This window comes from Molothrus aeneus, chromosome 10 (genome assembly GCF_037042795.1).
Source record: "Molothrus aeneus isolate 106 chromosome 10, BPBGC_Maene_1.0, whole genome shotgun sequence".
In the NCBI taxonomy this organism is placed as follows: Eukaryota; Metazoa; Chordata; class Aves; order Passeriformes; family Icteridae; genus Molothrus; species Molothrus aeneus.
The window spans coordinates 1,502,015-1,525,814 of NC_089655.1; the positions used below are offsets into that span (position 1 = coordinate 1,502,015).

Here is a 23,800-nt window from a genome sequence, read left to right on the forward strand (position 1 = left end):
CTATCCTTCTGCAGGCCACAGTTGGCCAGGATCTTACTATTGCCAGAGGTGGATGCCATTGGTAATGTGTATGTATTACATACAAGCAGAAATCAATGCTGTGTGCTGTACATCTGGATCAATAGCACGGAAATAAAAATGGATTCTGGATATATGAATAAAAAAATATATACGACAAAGAAGAAACCAGAAAATCTTTAAAGAAACTCATAAAATGACAGGCAGGAAAAAGCAACAACTGCACCACATAAAGGCCTAAATTCATTTGCAGTGTGACTATATTTAGATACCCCATTTTAGTTCTAACCTGCATTTATTCTAACGTGGGGTTGGTGGTTTTTCTTTTAACTGCCTGTGCAAGCTTTTTGGTCAGATATAGTAACGAGCACTCACCACAGTAATTTTAATTAACAAGCTCTAATAAATTTGCACATGTTGCAATAGAAGCTCTAAAAATACCCATGTGCATCCCCAAACTGTGGCCAGATTGCTCTGCAGGCTCCCCAGGAGATCCTTGAACATCAAACCCAAGCCCAGCAGCGCTGCCTGTGGCCCTCCCTCCCCAAAGCTGCCCCAGCTGCTGCCCAGCCCTGGCACTCACACCCTGTTCCACCCACCACGGCCACGGGCTCCTGCACAGCTCCTGCTGCACCCAGCTCTGCAGGGATGAGGAGTTTGGGGTCAGTTTCACCCATTGTGGCTGGAGCCAATCTGGTAGAGGCCACATTTGGCACAATCACAGTTAGGCAGCTGTGCCAAAGAGGGGAACAAGTCACACTCTTGTCAAAATGTTCCAGTTCTCACTGAAACCTTTCAGGGCACTGATGTTTGCCCACATGTTTTTTAAACCTGTACAAGGCCATTCACTGTCAGTGTGGAACACTGAGCAGGAATGGAAGGAATTGTCAGTGGGGGACACTGAGCAGGAATGGAAGGAATGGTTATTTTTTTCACCAACTCCTATAGTTCCCAGACCTGACTCCCTTTCCTATGGGAACACTGCACACTTCAATCAAGGGCATTGATCCCAGTATAGAAACCATCCCCACCCACTCCTCCCGTCCCATGTCCCGTTCCCAGGCTTGGTCCTGATCCCCAGGGGCTGAAGTGATCCCACTAACATCAGAAACTGCTGCCAAGAACAGGAGTTTAATCAGTCTAGTGCACTTCCAAGCAAAGCACGTCACAAAGACACAGGGCTGTGCTTTCCTGGGGCCAGCCTTCCCAGCTGGGCCTTCTGCAGCTGCCTGTGGATGGCCAGACCTGCCAGCACAGCCACTTTTACTGTGTGCTCCTGATTGCCACAGCGAGGGAAGGGGTTGGAACCATCTGCACAAAGGCAGCAATCCTGAGAAATGCTGCAGTGCCAGAGCTGGGACAGGGTGGGGACAGGGGAGCAAATCGTGCAGTGCAGTGTGTGTACAGCCCAGGGAACAGATGCTCCTGACATAGACCAAAATGCTTTAGAATTTAGCACCTGTGCACAATCAAATGGCCTGGGATACGCAGATGGTCAGTGGGGACTGGGTGAGGACACTGTGGGTGATGTCTGCTGCATGTGCTGGTCAGTGCATTCCCCACTGGGACCTGCCTTTCCCAAAGGACAGAAAAAATGGTTTCAGATGGGTATTATTGCTCACATCTTTCCCATCACAGGCATTTTAGAGGTGTTTTTGGTCACTGATCTTTCCTCCTAACAGCAAATTCTTTCTCAGTCAAGGGAAACATGCAGAAAAGGGTGTAATTTATTTAACACATTCCAGAAATATCCAGCCATATCATCATGTTTAAGTGTTTAGAAGGACTAAACTATAAATGAGAGAGGATCAACATGTGCTGAACAGAAGCAGGAGAGCTGCTGCTAGGTTTTGTAAACCTTTCCACAGTTTGGAGAACTTCAGAGAATTATACCCTAAGCAGAGACAGCAACAAGCTCATGGAAGCTTTTTCTGTGCTGTACATTGTGCTGGCATATGGGAATGTCATACCAATGCTATTAGCCAGGGCTCTTTTGACATGATGTAAAGCATATAATAATTATACAGCAAATATGACGAGATGGAATTGAACCTGATCTCAATTAGCAACCAGAAGTATCCTTCCAACTGAGATTAATATTGATTAAACCATAACAAGACTAGTACTTGCCAATAAGAGCTCTATAAAATCAAGGAAAGGTGAGGCCAACCTCTAAGTTGGGAGCACTTTGTCATGAGCTGTAAAGACAAGTGATTGTCCTATGGCCCAATTTGTCCTTTTCAAAAATGGAAGTTTGGCTCTGTGTAATTCAGGAAATTACAGTCATTTCAGCGGACAGCTAGTCTGGCCAGGAGCCCAGAGTAGAGATCAACAGCCTTCAGGAGACAGCTCTGTCTTCCTTTCAGCTTTCCCCATCCCTGGGACAGCATTAATCACATCAAATCCCACTCCTCTCAGCCTTCCCCACTCTCAGAAATGCAAGACATGGTTCCCACGACTGTTGTACCTACTTCAAAATATAGGCTTGTGCTTTTTAATTTCCCCCCTTGCACCAAATTAAGGTGGATATTTTGGAGTTGAACAAATATATTGGATTTATTGGCTCTTCCCCTGAGAGAGGTATAATAGTTCCACCAGTCCAATCCCATGTTTCCTTTACATGGAAATGATTGGATTTATTGCTAGCCATTTTTAGATTATATTAAGTCAAACCATAACAACTAAGCATCCTTTAGGGCTTAGTGCAGATTATAAAGTGATGCTTGAAAAACAGACATGCAAGGGTATGAGAGGCAACAATAGAAAGCTTACAACAAATCTTATTTTCAAGATTCTTGATCCTATTTAAGTAATGTTTTAAGATGTTCAGGCCAACTTCAGAGAGATGCTGTACAAAGAAACACTGAGTGCTAATATTCTTCAAATGTAAAAATAAATACACACAACATTTATTGGCATGTACCTGACAAAGCAAACTTCTTTTTAAGTGTTTATTAATACTTTTCTGATAAAGAGCTATTTGCAAAGAACAAAGACCAATGTGACAATCGTTAATTTTCTTAAGATGAGAGTAGGAGGCAAATGAAGCCTGGAAACCTCTACACCCCAACAAATACTGGGTTGGGAAACAATTAATGCCCATGTGCCAAACCCAGAAATGTGTCCCCAAAAAGTGGCTTGTGTGCTTTCTGACACAATAGCCACATGGCCCTGGCCAGGCAGCAGTGCCACAGCATTTCAGTAACAGAGGCTGCTCCAAGGTATGTCCTGAGAGACAGACCTTGCCTGTCCTGGTGATTTGTCAGTAGCTCAGCACTGGAATAGAAAGAGGCACTGAGAGTCCAGGAGAAAGAGGCCACAACCTTTCCAAGTTAATATTGGAGAGATCAGCTCTAAAGGTAATGCAAGAGATATTACTGCAAAGATACAGCAGGCCCAGGACTACAGGCACAGCCAAGAAATGTCACCTTGTCAAGGAACCTTTCTACCCTTTTGAAATTTCACCTATGCACGAAATTACAATCCTTCACATTCATCAGCAGGCAAATATCAGTCTAACCTGGTGAGGATAATAAAATGTAACACAGAAACTTATTAGGAAATAAACAAGTCTGACTCCAGCAGCCACAGAGCACCAAGATGATTTTTTGCTGGGTGCAGCCACTGGGACTCTGCAGCTTACCTGGGACAAGGGCATTACACCAGCACACTGACATTCATGTGCAACAGAGTTGTAAGAGAGCAGTAGCTGCCCAAGGATGTGCTCATGCTTGCTAAGCCTCTAATCCCAGCTTTGATTCCTTCTCCATCCATAATCAGTTCAAATACAGCTAGAATTAATCACTGTTTGCAAATTTAAAGGCTGCTTTTCTTCTCTCCGCTTAAAATCTGCCTTAGGTCACACACAGAGCCAGCATGGGTGAAGACAGGGGCCAGATCCCCTCAGAGTCTGGCATTCCCCTCTTGCCCAGAACACAGTGCAGTGTGTTACTGCTCAGCAGTGCTCAGAGCAATAAATAATAACAGTAATAATAGCAACAATAACGACTACAATAACAATAATAATGCAATAGTGCTCACCCTACAGTACCTACGTGCTCAGCAGTGCTGGGACTGGAGTCAATCACTCTTGCTGGTTTCCTGGATCCATCTCTGAACAGATTCTTACACCCCTCTACAACATCCCTGCCCTGCCCACCCTGCCTCTGCCAGGCTCCAGAGCGTGCTCTCACTGACCTCCTCCCTCTTTGGTGAACTGTTCCTCCAGCCAGTCTGTTCTTCCCTTGATACCACAAGGCTTGAGGAGAGGCAGCCTTGGGCTGGACAGGACAGTACCTTCCCCTGAATGCTGGCCAAGCTGATCCTCTCTCACACTATGATCCTTGCTCTGGAGCTCCAACAACTGCAACTGATTTCCAGCTCAGGTCACCTTCACATCACAGTGGCCATCAGCCTTCAGCCATTAGGTTCCCCAGCTTTAAAGATCCCTTTGTCATTCCTCTAGATGTTATTATATTACACAAAGCTTTGTTTAGATTATCTCAAAGCATCCCATTTCTTGCTATTATAGAAAGTCAAGAAACATAACATGAGCAGTGCTCCTAAAAATGAGATTTATGCCCAGCTGCACTGTGCAAGCAGAGTTACGGTGCAGAGAAAATTACAGGCAATAAATAAATGTGTATATAGATAGAGGATGTCTTTTAATACATATCTGAAAAGCATTCTTTGGAATGCTTAATGAGAAACCTATTTCAGATCCTCTAAAACCTTTTTCTTAAGACTTAGTGAGTTCTGTACTTAAAAAGAGGTTAGTGGACCAGCAACCAAAGTGTTTATCATTTCCATTTCAAAGGATTCCAGCAGAGGCAGATATTTTCAATCATTGCACTTGCAAAATACTGATGCTCTTAAACCTGTAAGACAAACTAATTGCATCACCCACCACAGAAAATCTCAAATGTCATTTGGAATGCCACTGGAAGTGCAGAGGGACAGTGGGCGTCCCTCCAAACAGACAGGTTGCATCCATAGATCCTCCTTCACTCATCCCAGGAGGTTCTTTGATTCTCTGGGATCATGCTACACTTCTGGAGCTGACTTTCAAAAAATGGACATTTCTGGGACTCTACAATAGTAAAGTTTTTTAACCCTTGCCTTCCATGGTCTTACAATGATCCACATCTTATGCATCACTGTAGACTGGGCTCATTTGATAGATATCCCTACTAAAACAGCAGCTGATATCAAAGATGATGTGAATACTGTCCAGCAAGGTTCATTCTCCACTGCTGCTTCCTCTTGCCCACAAAGTGCCCAGGGTTAGTGAGCATCCCTTCCTCTCACCCAGCACACTCCCCAGTCCCACCAGTAACAGAGCAGTTACTGTTCCTTTGACAGCCCTAGCACCCAAGATGGACAAAGACCAGAATAAAACAGCAAGAAATGCACTTCTACCCCTTCAGCAGCATGTCTCTCCCACAGGAACAGCACAGCCTGTTTCTCAGGTGTTAAACACACTCACCCAAGCCAACACCCAGGTCAGAAGAGCACCCTGCAGACAGGGACCACAGCCAGTGTTGACAAAGATCACAGATGGAGCACAAGAAAGAGTAAAGGATGAGGATACAACATCACACCAATTTCCCAACAAAGAAAAGGTGGGGGTTGAGAGCCAAGCCAGGCAACTAATAAAGCCTGACATATTTAAGTTGAAGGTATGATAACAAAAAACCTAAAGACTCCCCATGCACCGAGAAAATGAGCTTGAAAAAGCAATGACCGCCTGCACTAGCAATTTATAATCTCTCAGCTGCTGAGATTGTGAACAGTGGCACTTTGTAATCTTATAGGAAAAGCAGCTCTAATGCCATCTGGTCATACATTTCTGGCCAAGATCATTTAGTGGAGCCTGTAATGAAAAAAGTTGCACATCCTCCTAAAAATTTGAATTATGCCAGCTGTGCCACAGTGTCACTCGTGCTTTCAAGGAGAAGGACAGCTGTCATTCCTTTTCTCTGAAGATAGCAAGCACACTGCCTTGCTTAAGAGAACTAATTTTTCTTGGATCACTCTAAATTATCCTACCTGTCACTAGGAAAAGAAAGGCTGAAGTCCCTATTAACATTTTTTGCTTGATTTTTGCTGACATGTATATACAGCACTTGGTTCTATACCCACCTTGCTGAGCTGCTGTGAAGAAGGTGATATTTGGACCTTGACTCTAATCTGAACTGAAGCCAGCTCTACAGCCTTGGCATAAAACCAGTTTGAGGGAGGGTGCAGTTAAGCTCATCATCTTCACCTCTCCTAACGAATGAGACATTTCATATTTTAGATATTACCTCAGCAACTTCCTGCCAGTTTTAAATTGCTCTGTCATCTCAGATTAGCACTCATCATTCATGCTAATGTAAACTAAATGGTACCTCTCCTGAAATATGTGAAAGAAGAAATGGGATTACAATGAGGGCTGCAGAGGATAAAATTTCTAATCTGTGAGCAACTAATTGCTGCAGGTCCTTCTCAGTACTTCCATCCACCAAGCCATCCATTTGAACCCCTCTATTTGCTATTATTTTATTTTAAGGTTAAATCTTGTTTGCCTCAAGCACACAACTATTCTCCCCGGCTCCAAGAGCCTATTTCCAAAAGCAAAGATATGGAACCTGAAATGAGCAGGGAAAGAGACACCAGCACTGTAGCAAAGCCATCCACTCCCAGGACAGCAGGGCTGAGGGCGCGCCTTCAAAGCCACGTCCCGTCTAGACTCCTCCACCCGCTCCCAGAGCAGAGCAAAGCAGCAGCAGGGAGAATTATAGCCCAATACTCACTGTGACAGGAAGGAAATAGCATTGGGAAATGCTTATTTTAATGACAGGAAAATATTTGCCAGGCTTGGGCTTAGCAGCAGTAGAAATGTTATTACTTTCGAAGCTGGAAGAGTAAATATTTCAAGGGCTATTTTTTGACACCTTCACTGTGGCTTGATTTCTGCATCTATTAAGAAAAAGTCTATATAGCCTGTGGTGTGGGAGCTTTGCAAATCTTTGCATAAAACTCCATTTTATAAGGCAATAGTGCAATAGAACTGTATAGAATTTCCATCAGTCTGAAGAGCCACAAAAAGTAAATGTACATGAAAATACTAAAGTTTTGTTTCCAGAATTAATGCTAAATTCCATGTCTTCTTCATTTTATTATTTCTCAGAGTACATGGAAACAAGACAGAGAAGTGTCCCATGAAGCACTGCTATGTAAAGAGGCCTGGCTGTGTACAGCTTCCTTCCTAATGTGTAAATCTGTCATTTTTTTAACCCAAAATAACTTTAAAATGCTAGGCACATAGAAAGCTGTATTTCCTAGCAGTTCACAGTTTCATCTTCCCAGCATGCTTATGTTGAGTGAAATCCATTTCAAAATACCATCACTGCAAGCACTTCAAAGCCTAGGAAACATCTTTTAATGGTCATTGCACCTACCTTGGCCATCCTGAGCCTCCTTCAGATGTCCATTGATTTTGGTGGGAGTGCAGAGCACTGAGCAATGACACTGGAGTACATCACCTCTGTTACCCTGCCCTGGAATTAGGCAGAGTAGAACCAATTGCTGTGCTGTAAAGTTCCAGTAACCCAGAAAATCCTGGGAAGTGCAGGAAGTGAATGGCTTTGATAGATGAACATTTGCAAATGTAGGGCCATCTAGCTCTGGAAATTACCCCTCAGAGTTATGATGATGTACTTTGGTATCTCCCTCGTTATGTGCAGCAAGTTTTTAGTCTAATTTCTGGGTTCAGGGCTTTCTGAAAAGGAAGTCACTTCATTTTGGAATAAAGAGGAATGAGAGTGAAGAAAGACAAGGTAAAGATTTGTCTACAAAAATGATTTCTCCAGGGTATTGCTTAATTCTCAAATGCTCCTCTTTAATAGACCCAAATTGTTTTTAACACATAACATTATCTTTCCTCTAGCCTACTCATTCTGTGCATAATAAAGTGCATTCAAGGTACTTCCATGGCTGTTGTTACTCAAGGATGTGAGCACGTCCTTAGTCTATCTATCTTTGTAATACCTGTGGGAGCTGGGAAAGTCCTATTATAGTCTCAGGCTCAGAACATCAGAGATATTTAGGGACCTGCCACTGAGATAAATGGGATTAGTTGCCCCATGGCTTTTCTGGCTCAGAGCCTCCACTGTGTCCCTAAAATCACAAAGGACATCTTAAATGAAGCAGGGAACCACTCCTAAGACTCTCACTACCTAGGCTGGGGGGCTCATTTCTTTGCCATTTTGATTTAGTCTTATGTTGCACAACAATGAAGGTATTAGGTAAGGTAAAACCTCATCCCTGCTCTCCTCTGTCTGTGAATAACTGAAAAGCTTTCAGCACTGTTGGCATACACAGGCTGGAAAGCACTTTGGTGTGTTCTGCTTTACTCCAGCTCAGTTTTCTCACACAAAGCTCTATGTAAAACTGCCAAAGTAACTACCAAATCTCCTATTTAGCTCAGCACTCCTGGATTCTTACCCTACAGAGCAGCAAGCAGACTTTTATTTCCCTCTGCACCTGACTTTACTCTGCAGAAGCACCCGTTCTTCTGCGTTTGTTCCTGCAAAGCAGAGTGTGCTGAGGTGAGGGCTGGGCAGTGTGCAGTGTCTGTAAACCCCTCCTCACCAGCACGGACACTTACAAAGGAAATTTCCATAATTCCTGGGGGACTCCACCAGGTCCCTGCCCTGTTCTGAGCAGCAGACACACAAAAGACATCAGCCACTTACCCACATGGCATAACAGGAGCAGTGTAGCTCCTGTCCTCCACGCCAGGGAATTTGTCTAAACATAGTTTGCCTCCAAACAGGGGTGTCTATTTCCAGCATCAAACTTCCCAAAAGCAAACAGCAAACCAGTCTAAGACAAAGTAATAGCACACAATTTTCATAAGGAAACAAACCCCACTGTGTCAAAGCTGGGCTTTCTATGGGCATCTTTGGGTGGTCACACATGCAGCTCTCCTGAACTTCTTGCCTTGGGGGTGTCACCGTGAGCACCTTGGCCTCCTGATGCAACACCACCATAACCTTGGGTGGCCAAAGATTCATCAGGACAACACAAGTGGGTATTTTTTTTAACTGTGACCACAGGAAGATGTGATTTTTCCCTCTATGGTCACTCAGCAGTCCACAGTAAGCCCAAAATAATGTTCCATCCTAATTGCCACAGACACACTCCTTTGAATAAAGAAGAGATGATATTTTCCACTTGCTCAAAGCAATTACTTCTTAAGATATGCGTTAGTTTAATCTTTCCAGGATTTAAATTAAGCCAAGTATTAAATCATCCAAAGCTAACTACCTGAACATTTTCAATGTCTTTCAGCGTCTTAAAAACAGTCTTTGATGCTTGTTACTTTAAAGGCACAGAATTTTGCCTGAAAATTGACCACTTAAATTCCCTAAAGTGGAAGTTGAGAAAAACCATACTATCTATTTCCAGTCTCAAATTAATACTTTATGTGGATTTTTGTATCAACTTGAAGTGGTCTAGGATGTGAAAAAGGGATTCTGTATAAATAAGAGACACAACAGCCATGTGCACTGAGGGGGGGGAGTGATGAAGCTGAGAACTCCTTTAGGGATAAAGGTGAGAACTGCCTCCATAAAGGATTATATTGTGTTTTGGGGCTTGCACTGTTCACTTTGCCTTAGCTGTTAACATGCTAGTATGGCCACGACTGCAGTCCCTCAGAGTATGAACACAGGTCTCGTTCAGCAGATCAGCAATTACTTTAAATAAGAAATTAGAAATTGGTCCTTAGATACTGGTTTTGCTAATCTGACCATGCTGAAAACTAATTCTATTCCTAATAGGAGTTCAAACTGCTCCTTGCCCAAATTGCCTGTTTGCAGCAATCTGAAATGGAAGTATTTTATCAGCTTAACTTGACACGGTGAATTTCTATTATCGGAAGAAAAAGAACTCACAGTACCTGATTTCGGGTTCCAAATTGTTTCAGTTCATTGTGACTCTCTGGAATTATGGAGAATATGTACTCTATTTTCAGTTTACCATCACTACAAAATACCCTAAATGTGAAACTCTACAGATAAATGTCTTGCCTTACATACAAAGGGGACAAAACTCCAATGAAATAATTATCAAGATTTACTGCAGTGCTATGACTGCAGAAGAGGCCTAAGAAGATTTAACTGTGCTCTTGGTGGCTGCTTCCTTCCTGGGTTGCTTGGGAAGCTTCTGGTACAGAGTACAACAAATATCACAGCCCAATTCCCAAGGTGGAAGCGTGCAGTCAAGGTGCTGTGTCCCATCACTCAGGTATGATTGGGAAGTATTTTATCCCTGCTGTGGTCTGTGGTTTGTGTAGCATCACCTGCTCTCTCAAGTGCCTGCCTTTTTAAAATATATTGCACTACAGGGACCTGTAAGTTTTATGACAGCAGAGATTCCAATCTTTATAGCCCTTTTAATGAAAATTACCCATCATACTTTTTTTTAATGGAAAAAGGCTAAACCTAAACTGTGTCTGCTGGCAGTGTTCACTCCTAGCTTCTTCAAATGTGTTTTCCATGTTGTAAGAAATATCCCTGTTCCCTCTTTGCCTCTATATCCCAATCTATCCCCAAGATGCTCAAACATGACTGCTGTTGATCAGGCTGTTTTCTCTCAACTGCTGTCTGCCCAAATCTCCCTCCTCTGTGTCAGGAATATGCCTGAATGGAGGGTATGCAAGTTACTCATTATTTATATACTCTCTTGATGATAAGCTTCCTGCATCTTCCAAGCTGGGTCACCTTCTGCACAGATTCTTTCTGTTCTGCCAATGTAGATTGTGCACAGCAGCAAAATTCTCAGCCCTTGCACTCAGGAGGGACAGCCTGGTAAAACTCAGCCTCTCCAGCTTTTTCACACCTATGTCTCAAGGTGGTTTTACACCATAGCCCCATGGGGTCCACTTTAGTGGCCATGGAAGTGCCCCTCCAGCAACTTCAACAGTCTCTGTGTCAGATCCTTGCCATGTGTATGTTTATTTAAAGAGAAGGGAGGCTTTACACTCCATAAGAAGGGCCAAGGGACTAGGAGTGTGTCTATTCCCTGTGACACCAGGGAAGGAGCTGCTGTGAGGAAAGGCCAGTTTGCATCAATGGCATTTTTTTGGTGGTGTCAATCTCTGCCTGTTGCAGAGAGAAGTCAGAGATCCCCTGAGAGGGATGCATGGCTGTGCCCTTCAGTGCAGGATGAGGTAAGTGCCTCCTGCTCTTCCCTGTGCCCACCAGCTCCCATGTGGAACCCAGAGCATGGGCAAGCAGGGTCTGTGCTCCCCAGCACTGCAGGCACTCAGAGGCCTTACACAGAGCCATTCTTTAGAAAGTCTTGCTCAGGGCTTACCCCTGCTCTAATAAAGACATCTATTCCCACAGCTGTACTTCTGCTGCTGCTCTTCACTCAGCACTTGGGTTTGATGAGCTGATTTCTCAGGGTGACTCATTCCACCCTTACTTCACCTGGGCACACTCCCCGAGGCTGTTTTATCTGGGTGGTGAGGGCAGGCTTACAGCAAGCTTCTGACATTCCATGCTGGCTGCCTCCTCCCTTCCCTTTGAAGATGCCTGAAGCAGGTGCCTAATGACAGTCTACCGTGGACACCTCCAGCAAAAAACACCTCCAGTTCCAAACTGCTGCCACAGACACTGCCAGCTCCTCCAGGAGCATTACTGATGGCAGCATCACAGACCAAAGGGCTCCCAGCTCTGAGCCTGCACCACCAGCACTGGGCAGAAGCCAAGAGAATGATCCCATGGAGCTCAGGAAACTGTGGCATGCAGCTATGGCACAGCAGGGCTGAGTCCAACAGGCTGGCTCCCAGCTCAGTGACTACAGACTCAAATAACAGATAATCAGATCCTGCAAACTCATTTCCCTTAGCTTGACAGCCACTGGCTTCTTCCTCTGTTTTACACACAGCAGACGAGGACTTGTTCTATTTCCTTTGGCCCCAAGAGATAAAATTTATATTTGTTACTGTGTATTTAATTTTCTGGGTTTCTTTCAGAATGAGTCTGTCACAGCTGTATTCCCCAGTGGAAACCTGAAAATCACTGGGCCATGTCCTAACCCAGTTACATCAACTTATTCAGTGTCAAAACTTGGCTCAGTTTTACAGAGAAGTCTGTTTGGTGAGTCAGCTTCCCAGTAAATCTTCAGGGATGTTAATCCACAGGCAGATCCTACTCTGGTATGAAACATATACAAGGAGTTTCCCTTGGCTAGGAATAGAACAGAACTGCTTCAGACACACTGTGCTTCAGTTGTATAAAATGTCTTGATTAGCATTTCTTGTTTTGTTTTCAGAGATAAAAGGAAATAACAATAGACTCCAAATCTCTTTCTCATTCATAGCCAAAGCTGGTCTGCATAATTAAAAGTAATTGTTAGCTTCTAATAGCTTGGCATTTTTCACTGCACCTTCCAGGGAAGAGAAAAATCCAGACACAGAACTACTGAATTGTGAATGTTCACTCAACATTTTCAGTAGGCATCTGAATCTTGTATTTTAGCCAAAACAGTAATGCAGCAAGAAGCACAGAGAGCAATTGCTTACTGGTGACCAAAGGTAAGAAAGGTCAAACGTTTATTTCCTATGTTGCTCCTGTGCATGCAGTGCCCAGAATCTTTTAATTATATTTCATGGTCCTCTGAACTTGTACAAGGGCATAAAATATATTTATAGCTCACTTAAACTCTTAGCAATGAAACAGCCATCCCATCCAGGACCTCTGCTAATCAAGTGAAGACTTTCTGTACATTAACTTTAAAAATGTAAAAAAGTACTTGTTCCTTCTCCAGCTGAAACGCTCATCTCAGTCTAAAGGCAACAACAAAGAAAAGCTATTTTCTTCCTAGGTAACAGTTTGAGTCTGTATCAGTTCACCTGTGATGTTTGAAGTACAATTTCACTGGCAATGCACATTCATTATAACTGTTATTATAGAACTGGAAGCTCTCAACCACACTGTGCCAAACACCAAAGAAACATATAATAAAGAGATCAGCCCTCTCTAAAGCTTTTCCTGCCTAACTGTGTCATTTTCTCTTTTAGACAACAACAAAAAAGGGGTAATCAAATAAAGAGGTCTCCACTTAACTAATCATACTTGATGCAAATTCCAGATGAGCAGGCTGAAAAGCTCCCAGTGTAATTATACACCTCACAACAAACCTACCTGGCACATCTTACACCAACCTTTCATGCTGGGAATCTGCTTTGAGATGAATTTTAGGAAAGATCAGCTAAAATCATTACTTGTATGTGAGGCTGAGATTAAGGATAGGAGTTGGTGCTTTACAACAGGACCAGCTGCCCTTGCCTTGCTTTTCCCCCAGAAGCTGCTGGGCCCTGGCATGCTGGAGTGGGCAGTGATGGCAGGGAGGGAGCCAGGCTGGCACCTCCTGCTGCAAATGGGGCCTTACATGAGATTTTAAAGACTCCACTCAAGGCTTCCTTATAACTGCAAAGCCAAACACCCCCAGACTGAGGGATCTGAGAATGTTCAAACTGCTGGTGAAACCTTAATTCAGCTTCCTGATGCACATGCTTTATGATATGATCTTTAATTAGCCTATGAGGAAATTAATAATTATTTCTGTGTGTAGGATTTGGCTGATGTACAGTAAATAATGCACTATGCTACCCAACGAATGGTGATGATTCAGCAGACATCATCTCTCATGTGTCCTGCAAGAGGCAAGGGGCCTGTGAGGGAAAAAAACAGTGTAGGATCACATCAATGAAGAGTAAATATCAATAGTTTATTTGTGCCAGAGAGGGAGGCACAAATTAAACTAAAAAAAAAAAAAATTAAAAACCAAATCTCAGTTCTTGTGTTTTGCCTTCTGGCTTTCTTGATATGGAGTATGGAAACATAAAAATATTTAGTGTTTCTTATCTGCTGATTAGTGCTTCATATGATCAAACAGAAGCTGAGCTGTGCAGCAGGTCGGGGGCCTGGTGGTGGCAGTCAGGCAGCACCAGGAAGGCAGAGGCACCACTGGGATGGGCTTCACTGTGACCTGCAGTGAGCTCGACACGGCGAGGGGATGAGAGCAAAGCTGGGCTGGCTTAGCTCAGCCTTGTCCTCTCCAACCTGCCTGAGAGCTGCATGGCAGATACAAAAGGCAGAGGAGGCCAAATCCTGCAGAAGCAAGGTCATGTTGCTTTCAAAGGGCTCCTCAAGCTGGACACAACTCAGCTGTGCTTTTTCAGAGCTGCAGCAATTGCAGGCTGACATGTACAATACTGGTTGTATCTGTCATGGGTACAGCCAGCTGCACAGCTTTGCTGCTCACCTGCAGGTGTGAAGGAGGAGGATCAGCCCCTGCTCCAGCCAAAGCAGTCAGCACCAGAGGAGGAGGAACCCCACCTCTCATTATTACCTGTGAGCCAGAACTGGAGAGCAGACACAGACAAGTCTTTATTTACAGTGAACCATGACAAACAGGATGCTCCACTTTGCCCTCAGATGTCACAAATAAAGCACAAGGCCAGCAAATTGAGGCTATCCATTATTCTTGGTTATTTCCACCTAAGCCCTTGCCTTTCTTAATGACCTGGAGGGCAGGAGCAGAGCCACAGGCACGGATGGGTGCATCAGAAGAGAGCTGAAATCCTGCTCTCAGAAAAGTCAATTCCAGCCATTTCCTCCACAAGAAGTTTACTACATGCTGCCACACAATACTTTTATTGGCATTCATTACTCCTTGAGGACTAATTGATTCATTTTTAGCAGCATTAAAACAAGGCTGCATTTTACAAGGGAATTGCTCTACTGCTGGGGCTGTAGGAAACTGCTCAATTATCTCCAGAACACTAAAAGCTGAATCCAAACTCAATACTCAAATTATAACAAACATATTTCCCCAAGCCTTGATTAACCCACAGGCTGATCCCCAGCTCACAGCTGTCTCAGGTTTTGGGAGGGAGGTTGGGAGTGCTGGGATTTGTTTATTTTATCATGGCCACACAGCCTGGGACCCTGCAGAGCAGAGACAGTCACCACAGGCTGCATTTCTTGCTAAACCCTACTGGAAGCGAAAACCAAAAAATTGAATCCCCTCCATACTCACAGTAAGGTTGCTCCTCTTTTTTGTATCTGATGTCTCCTTCATTTGGAGCTTCCTTTCTGTTTAAGAACAGCTGGAGAGCCACAATTTAGCATTCACATTTAACTAGATATTTGTGGTATTCCAAAGTCAAATTAACAAGCTTGTTACCTCTCAACATGTAAAAGTACTATAATATTCATTCCCAGCAACACCTACAAAAGAACACAGCAATTCCTTTCAACTGAAATACACACATCTATCTACATACATACATATAAACATATATTCCTTTATATGACCCTCTGCCTTTATCAGCATCTTAAAGTCCCTGAGTTTAAAAGGATTCACAATCTTAACTGTACTGCTTTGAAAAATAAAAGGCAGATATAGTGAATAATGTGAAGATGTACAGCTTGGAGATGGAGCTAAGACAAAGGGAAACGAGTTCCAGCACGACAGCAAAAACAAAGGTGGGTAATCAATAACAAAGTGCTTCAGAGAGAAAAAATGAATCCTTTTTATTTTCTCTACTAATGAACAGCCTCACTGTTTCTCTCCAGCCTGGGGGTGAAGAGTGTGCTGATGTTACCCCTTGGTCAGCAGGAATCACTGCTGAGCAATGTCAAACAACTTCCTGCAAAGGGGAGATCCTGCTGGGAAAGCTGTGGATTAGAAGGAGTATTACTAAAGACAAATCTTTAAAACCCCTCAATCTTTTTTCCATGTACTCTCCTAAAGATCCCAACCAAGCTGAAGTAAAACCTGTTAATCCTGCCTGGGTCACCACCTCAGAGCACCTGATGCTGCACTCACATTTTGTAATATCAGGCCTGAGAGAAGCTGGGACTCCTGATTTCTATTTTTCTTTGCAGTGAAACAAACTCAGCCCATTGGTGTCTTGGCCAAGTCTAGAGGTTTAATGAGAATGATGCAACACCATCTGGTTTCTTCAGAACTGCTGGGTAAAATGAGAGTTTTCTTTCCCTCTACCATGGGTAATTTCAGAAAATACAAGAAATAGAATTGAGATACCCCAACATTGCCTGGACAGGAAGGGAAGCACTGGAAAAAGCTCTGCACACATTACACCATTTTAACTGTGCTTTTAAACAAGAAGCTGTGTTGGCCTGAAGGGAGAAAACAAAATAAGAATAGGAAGGGGGGGATAAGTGAACAGTTTACATCCTTAAGCAGCTATAGAAAATACAAAGGTGAAATGTTCATCAGGGAAGGTGTTCAGCCTCTTTTTACCACAAGAAAGGATTATCTTTGAGTCTTCCTGCAGACAATCAATTCTCAGCCTTTCAAGCTCTTATTGGCACTACAGGTACTCACATTACACTCCAAAAACCAGATCAACTCCTCTAATCACAACAGGTTACCTGACACCAAAAAACTCCCATACACCTGCCCCCATTTACACAAGTTGTTTGCAGACCTCCCTCATGATTTGGATCATTACTTCCACTTCAGAAGGGGCCTTACACAGAAAAGCCACAAATACCAATGACCAGAGAGCATTTAGAGGCAGTGCCTACTCCCTCCTAGGCTGGGGTGCTGAGAACAGAGTTGATACAGCCCTGTAAGACAGGGAATGACACGATGTTTTTTGCTGTCTTACTAGAAGAGGATCACTGTTTTATGAACTAGAGGTGCTCCTGCACCTCACTCAACACCCAGGGACTTGAGCTCTGTTCCCATCTCCAGCACAAACCCATGGTATGACCTTCCACTCATCTCTTCCCTCCATAATCCACTTCTCCAAACCAGATGTTTGTCTGTTTATTTTTGTGTTCAGACCAAGTCCTTGGATCATAGGTTGAGGCTCAGACAGGCAGGATGCCCTGCAGTGCATTACAGCACTTCTTGGCTCTATGCTGCTTCAATGGCAATAATTAATAAAGCAGAATCAACAGTTTGCTGCAAGCATTTCTGGTGAGACAGAACAAAGTACTTTTATCATCTCAAATGAGAACAGATACCTTGAAGTACTCAAAATAACTAAGCTCCTATGTCAGGACATGCCACATATTTCAGTAGCATATTTCCCATCTCATTGTGTTTGCTGATCTCTAGGTGGGGACAGCATCTTCTTGCTGGAGCCCCCCATGCTCTCAAATATCCACAGCACCTGGCTGGGAACAGAGACTAAATTCTTGTCAAACATCAAGTTGGAGCAAAAATATCCCCTCAAGAGCTGATTCAGAGCACCTAAACTTCTTTGCAATAAAAGCAGCCCAGGAAATCCTATTATTTTCCTCTTAGGAGAAACACTGAGCATCACAAAGATGAAGGGTGACAACTGCTTCACGTGAAGCCAGCAAACCAGCTAGAAAATGGCTGAGCACAAAGTGGTTCAAGACTCAGGCTCTTCTGCAGAGAAACCTCAGCTGCTCATCTCCCATTCCCTGCCCTGACTTCCATCCAGCCATCTGGGAGTGAGGCTCTGCAGCCACTGAAGGCAACACCAGCACCTGTGATAAAAGTTAGGCTGCTTGGCTGCCTGCTCTGTGAAATCAGAGGCTTTCAAAGAGATTCATGCACTGTGTCCTGAATGTTAAAATAAACTCTGCCAACACCTTCTTCTGAGATTACTATCTGGGCATCACTAATTTCTTGCAAAATATGCCTGTGTTATCCCGCATCTCAGAAGAGCAGGTGCTTTCTTTTATGCCCCCAAGCAGATGCACATTTCACTGTTCCCTGAGCACTCAGAGGCAGCTTTTTTTGAGTGTGTGACAAAACAAGGTGACAGCTGCCGAAGCTGAGATGCCTGATGTACCTTTTCCACCTAACCTGACTTTTGCAAGGATGAAGCAGCTCATCTGCTCATCTCGTGGGGTGTGCAGGCCCTTGCAGGAGGCACCCCAGTGCAGTGCTCTCATCCCAGCCACTCCAGCATTTTGTTTTCTTTTCTTTCAATAAAAGAGAATATTGTGCCTATGCCATCTGTTAAGCAAAGTGCTGCACGTACATTGCAATATACCCTGCAGCACAGAGCAGAGCCTTCCAGACTCTGTGTGAAGAGAAGCGGCTGTAAGGAGAGAGAAAACTCCAGGTGCTGGAGCTGTTACAGGTGAGCCTAAACTTTGCTTCCCTGAGGCAGAGACCTGTCAGGATTAATCCTGTCTGCCCAGGAATGCACCTCGGCAGACACCGCACCCCATTCCAGGAACCCATAAATACCAAACGAGATGCTCAGCACCACACATGAAAGCATCTCCTTTCTCTGGACTCTGCCTGTGGGGGAGTGACAGCCTGGCTAGCACCAATCCTGTCTGGTGCTGGGCCGTTTTTTAAGGTGGTTCCTTGGGGGGAGCAAGATATGAAATGAGCATGGCTCTTTGCTGCCTTTTTCCTATGGACACCTCCAAGGGAGCCCCCATATTTGTTCCTCTGTCCTGGATCCACCTGAGACTCTGCTTTTTTATTTCAGCTTAAAGGAGGTGCTCTCTTTGTCTGTATCATCCTCAAACCAACCCTAAGGGAAGGAAGTCCATGGGAGCCAGAGGAATCATCTTTGATGGCCTCTAAATCCTTTTGATAACACATCCCAGAGGTAAAGCTGTGGGACAAATGGGCTTCTTCTGAATGATGCTGCCCAAGCACTGTGCAGAAAGAGGCACAAAACAATGGTGTTCTCAGTAGTGCAATTTTACTAAAAAGGTCGCCCCTGGCCTGTCACAAAAATGCAGTGCAGGTGATGAATACTCAGTGAAAGAGACTCATTCCCAGGTTTCTTTTCCTCCTATTCCTTTGTCACGCCACTAAAAAAAGATGATCAAACATCGTCCTGCCCTTAAGTCCCCCCTCTAACTCAGTCTCCCTGACTCTACCAGCCTTTTGTTCAGGAGCTGAAATGTTCTAGGCCCACTCATTCTTTTCCATTTGGAAAAAACTGCCCATGCACAGGCACTGTTTCATAGTAGATGTGCAGCTGGGAGGCAGCAGACAGCCAATGCAAGATTGATGCTAGGACAGACAAAGCTCAGGTGAGCTATGGAAGCCATGCCACATCCCCAGCACATATCCAGAGGGGCAGCTGAGCCTGCTGTCCCCTGGGGTGCTGGGAGCCCTGCTGCCCCCCATCTGCCCAGGGATGCTCCCGAGGTCAGAGCTCTCCCACAGTGCTGAGCCCATGGCCAAGGCCACCAACTGAGCCACACACCACAATTTCAGGGCAGAGGCCTGGCCTGGGGAGTCACCACAAGAAAGAGTGCTCCCAGGCAATTAGGGGTTTCTGGATCAAAAGCAATACATTTGAAGTCCTGACTCAAATTCCTGGCCCTAGGGAGCAGCCAGTGCTGGTGCCAGGGGCAGCAGGAGCAGGCAGCTCACAGAGCACAGCCCGTGACTGCTGGAGCAATTCTGCTCACACCACAAGTGCTCCCTTCCACAACCTCTGAAACAAAGGGACTTATTTCTAAACACAGCAGCATTTCCACATTTTAAGGCACAACACTTCTTCCCTGTTTCTAAATAAACAGTGCCTTTTAGACAGCACCTCACTAAACCGTCGATGCCTCCAGGAAACACCCAGGGCTGAGAGCAGTGGCAGCAGGACACGGCAAGTGTGGAGCAATGATTTGGGACAACACGTCTGGGGACACAGGCAGTGCAGCCCTGGTGGCCCAGATAACCCTTGCTCAGGTCTTGTGTCAATCATTTCCTGCACAGAGAAGTCCTGCATCTCTCTTTGCTGCATGGGCCACCAAATTCAGATACTTTAAAATTTCAGGTCATCAGGGCTTGGTTTATGGTCTCATCAACTGAGAAAACGCCAGCAAAATTCAGATTCAGGTCTGGGTTTTGTAGTCCAGAACAGAGCTCTGTCTGCTGGGCTTACTCCACAACCTCCTGATTAGATTCCTTAAGCATTCACAGTATATGAGAATGTAAAACAAAAATATTTATATATGCCTCTCTCCAACAGTGCTCTTAGGGGCTGCAGCTGTAGGTACTGAGGGTTATATAACCCAGTTCCTCTGACAAAGACACATTTGGTTGAACTTTAAACAAGGGACCTTTAGAAATCTGTAAAATTTTAACCATCAGTGTGTAACAGCTTCTAGGATGTTGCCCACCTTGTAACATTTAAAACAATGATTCATCTTCATAAGAAATATGTAACTGTCTGAAACTAACTCTCAAATGATGTTAATTATCTGCACGGTCTGTGTTTCTGCATATGCAGTTTCCAGCTACCAAGACTGGACATTATGAAAGCTTTTACATGACATCAGCTTTCCAATGACCAGCCAGTTATAAACCACAAAATTTTTAATCTGCATTTGATTGTAACAGCTTAAAAATAATAGATTTTATGAGAGCTACAAATCATTTTTAGACTGTGCAGTGTGGACTAAAAGCCAAGGTTTTTTTGTTTTGGCTTGTTGATATTTCCTGAAAACATGAAACAATTCTGAAAGGACAGAGTTCACAGCTAAAGGTCAGCAGTCACACAGGGACTGCTTGCTAAGTGCACCAAAAGGAAAGATTGGCGCAACATTGCAGCATTATTAAAAAGTGATTTAAGTGGGGGAAAAGGGAGAAAATGGAGAGACAGACAAAGATGATACTCTCAACAACTCAGCTTTCACTAAGATTGGACAAACAGCCTTGTTCCTTGCTGCTTGCAGCCCCTCAGTGTCACTCCAAGCACCGCTTGCTCTTGCTCCCTCTTTCCAGCCCTCTGCAGCCAGCCCTGACTGCACGGCCTTGGGAAGGGACTGCTCTGACCACGCACCACAAATCACCTCTAGAGCCTTTCTGAGCAGCCCAGAAGATTTTCCAGGCTCATTGCTGCAACAGAGTATGGCAGTACAAGTTTAATTTGTACTGGGAAGGACAGGAGTTCAGAATTCCCATGATTGTGAGCAACACTGGCATGCAGTTGTGTGAGAAGCAAAAAAAAGCTCATTTTCCACAGGAATCTCCCCCAGACCCGAGCAATGTTTGTAACTCTCTCCCAGCACAACTGAAGAGCCAGTCCTCTTCTGCAGCTGTCAGAGGGGCACAGCCAGCTCACATCTGTATCCTGAACCACTGCATGGACAAAGCTCCTTGTCAAGGTATTTAATTTTGTAATAATAGATACTGAAATTCCCCCATTCACTGACAAGATACCAGTTTGAAAAGAAGCACACTCTGCAATCAATGCTGGAAGTGGAAGCACCTTTAAAACAGTATTTAGGATGAGTCTCAACAGGGGCTGTATCCCAGCTCCCTTTAAGACCCCCAGCTTGTTTTTATTTTTATTATTCATGCTTTTCTTTTTAAGTATAGGATATATATATATATATATATTTTTCAGGCAAATAAATGCCAACCAAAACCAACCTAGCAGCCTCAAGTAGGTATCTGCTACAGGCCCTGCTCCCAAGTACCTACATTTCCCTCCCTGTCTGACCAAGAGCCCTGGGCCATCAAAATTAACAAAGATTTTGTGCCTTTAATCCTGCTAATGAAATACTTCTACTCTGATCACAACATCCTCCCTAGCACTGAGTTATCAAAAGCATATGCTCCCATCACTCATGGTCTGTGCTTTTGGCTCTTTTTCTTTTTTTTTTTTTTTTATTAAAGCCAATTGGTTGTAGAGGAAATGCTACCTTTTCAGTTAAAAGGGTAACAGCAAGCCTATAACCACATGTATAGCTTGCAACTGATGTCTCCAAATTCTGCTAACTACAGTCACATAAAGCAAAACAACAAATGTGCTGGTAAGCAGCTAAGCAATACCATAGGCTGTTTAAATTTAGCCCTGGCAGATCCTGGAGGAAGGGCATCTCCAGCCATGTGTCCTCTGCTGTGCAGAGAGAGCACTCAGACTGTAGGATCCTATTCCACAACCTCACTTTTGAATATATGGCTACATATTGCATGTCATCTGTATCTCACACGTGCATTTCCTCTAAAAGTATTTTGTATGAGATAAAGGGCACTCAGCTCTTGGACACAGAATGTTTGCCCCAAAAGCAGCCAGGGAGACTGAAACCACAGACTCTGTAATTCCTTGCAACAACACAAAGCTGCAGCTCAGAGCAGAGGCGTGCTGACAATTTAGGGCTTTGCAGACCACAACCTGCAAGGATGAATTACTCTCCAAAGCAAAATGTTGACCACAGGCATGGAGAACATTACTTCAGAGGCAGATTGCTGTAGCCTTGCTATTTTCCATCTGGAGCTTGGGGAATTTACAAGTAGAGACTATTGCCATGATCAGCAGTGAGATTACAGGAACCAGATCTGCTGTGATCAATCCAAAAATAAGACAGCTCCAGGCCTGAAGTTCAGTGTGCCACACCTGCTAGCAGAGAATACATGAATAATCTGATCTCCAGGCTACAGATACTTTGAGAAAGGGTTGGACATTCCCACCCAGTGGAGCCTCTCTGCCTCTTCCTAAGGCCAAATGAAATCCCTAATGTGAGGACAAGCTGTGCATTGATACCTCTGAAACCCCAAAAGCTGCACTCCAAGCTGCTGCTGAGGAAATCCAACAAAATCCAGTGCCAGCAAGACTAGAACTCATCCATGTGACATAAAAAACTCCTTTATTGAACAGCTCCAAGCAGCACTACCTGAAAAAGTCTTGTTGACTGTGAGCTTAATAACATTTCCTGGAAGCTAGGGCAGTTTCTGTGGCATTGTTTCAGGAGCTGAGGTGATCCCATTGCCCCATCCCCAAACTCCCTCAATTTCAAACCATTTATGCAGTAGCTAAAGAAAAATTAATAGTACTATTTAAAAGTCATGCTTGAAACTGAGACACAATATGATGATTTTTTTAATCATGTCTTGCATAAATTATGAACTCTGCATTGATTACAAGGGTAGTTAAGCACATGAAAAGGGTATAATGGGAGCAGGAGACATCTTCCTGGCCTGTGGGCTCAAGTGAGGTTGTTCCCACTACAGAACACCAATGATCTGTGCATTATGGTCTGTAAAAGTAATACTTGGCTTATTGAACATTTACTTTGTTTGATACTTAAAAGAAACTTGGGTATGAACCACAGAAATGAAGCTTTATCTTTGTAAAATTCTGGGGAATAAAACCAAAATAAAATAAAATACTGGGGAATAAAACCAAATGGCTCTAACTGACAGCACAAGCATCCTCCTTTTATATACTTTGCTTTGCTTACTGTTACTCTTATTGCTGTTATTATTACTATTAATCCACCAAAATATCACACTTAGACTAAACCAGTTCCCCACTAGGAAATTTCTGCTTATTAGTATAATCCTCAACACTTCCATCAAATTTTGCACTCTCTTACTTGTCAGATGCAGAACTCTGCTCTTTGGAGTGGCTGTGGTGAAAATAAAGAGCAGACACAGCAGCCAGTGCAGTGACAGGGAGTGGAGAGAGGGGGTGCCAAGCACTAACCCCTGTGGAGGGCTGGATTTCAGAGGCTGGGGATTGTGCTCAGCAGCAGCTGCGTCAGGTCCCATTCAGACATCAGTCTGAGCAACCACCATTGTCAGGCTCTTTGAAAAAGCCTGATTGTCACCTTTTAAAGCAGGTGAAAATCAATTAATTTTGAGCTTATAAAGGAATACCTTTGCTGTGGCCAACCTTGGCCACACACACAATGCCTTTTGCAGAGATGCACTGCCTTTTCTTCCTATTTAGTGTAAAAGCACTTCATCATCTTGGTTATAAGCCTGAAGGTCAGGCTTATTTCTTTAGTTCTAT

The 23,800-nt window shown here is 43.9% G+C and overlaps 1 protein-coding gene across 1 annotated transcript in view; it reads right to left on the minus strand.

The window, feature by feature from the left end:
- Positions 1–23,800, minus strand: part of GPC1 (glypican 1) — a 207,058-nt gene that overhangs the window by 77,378 nt on the left and 105,880 nt on the right. The window lies entirely within an intron of this gene.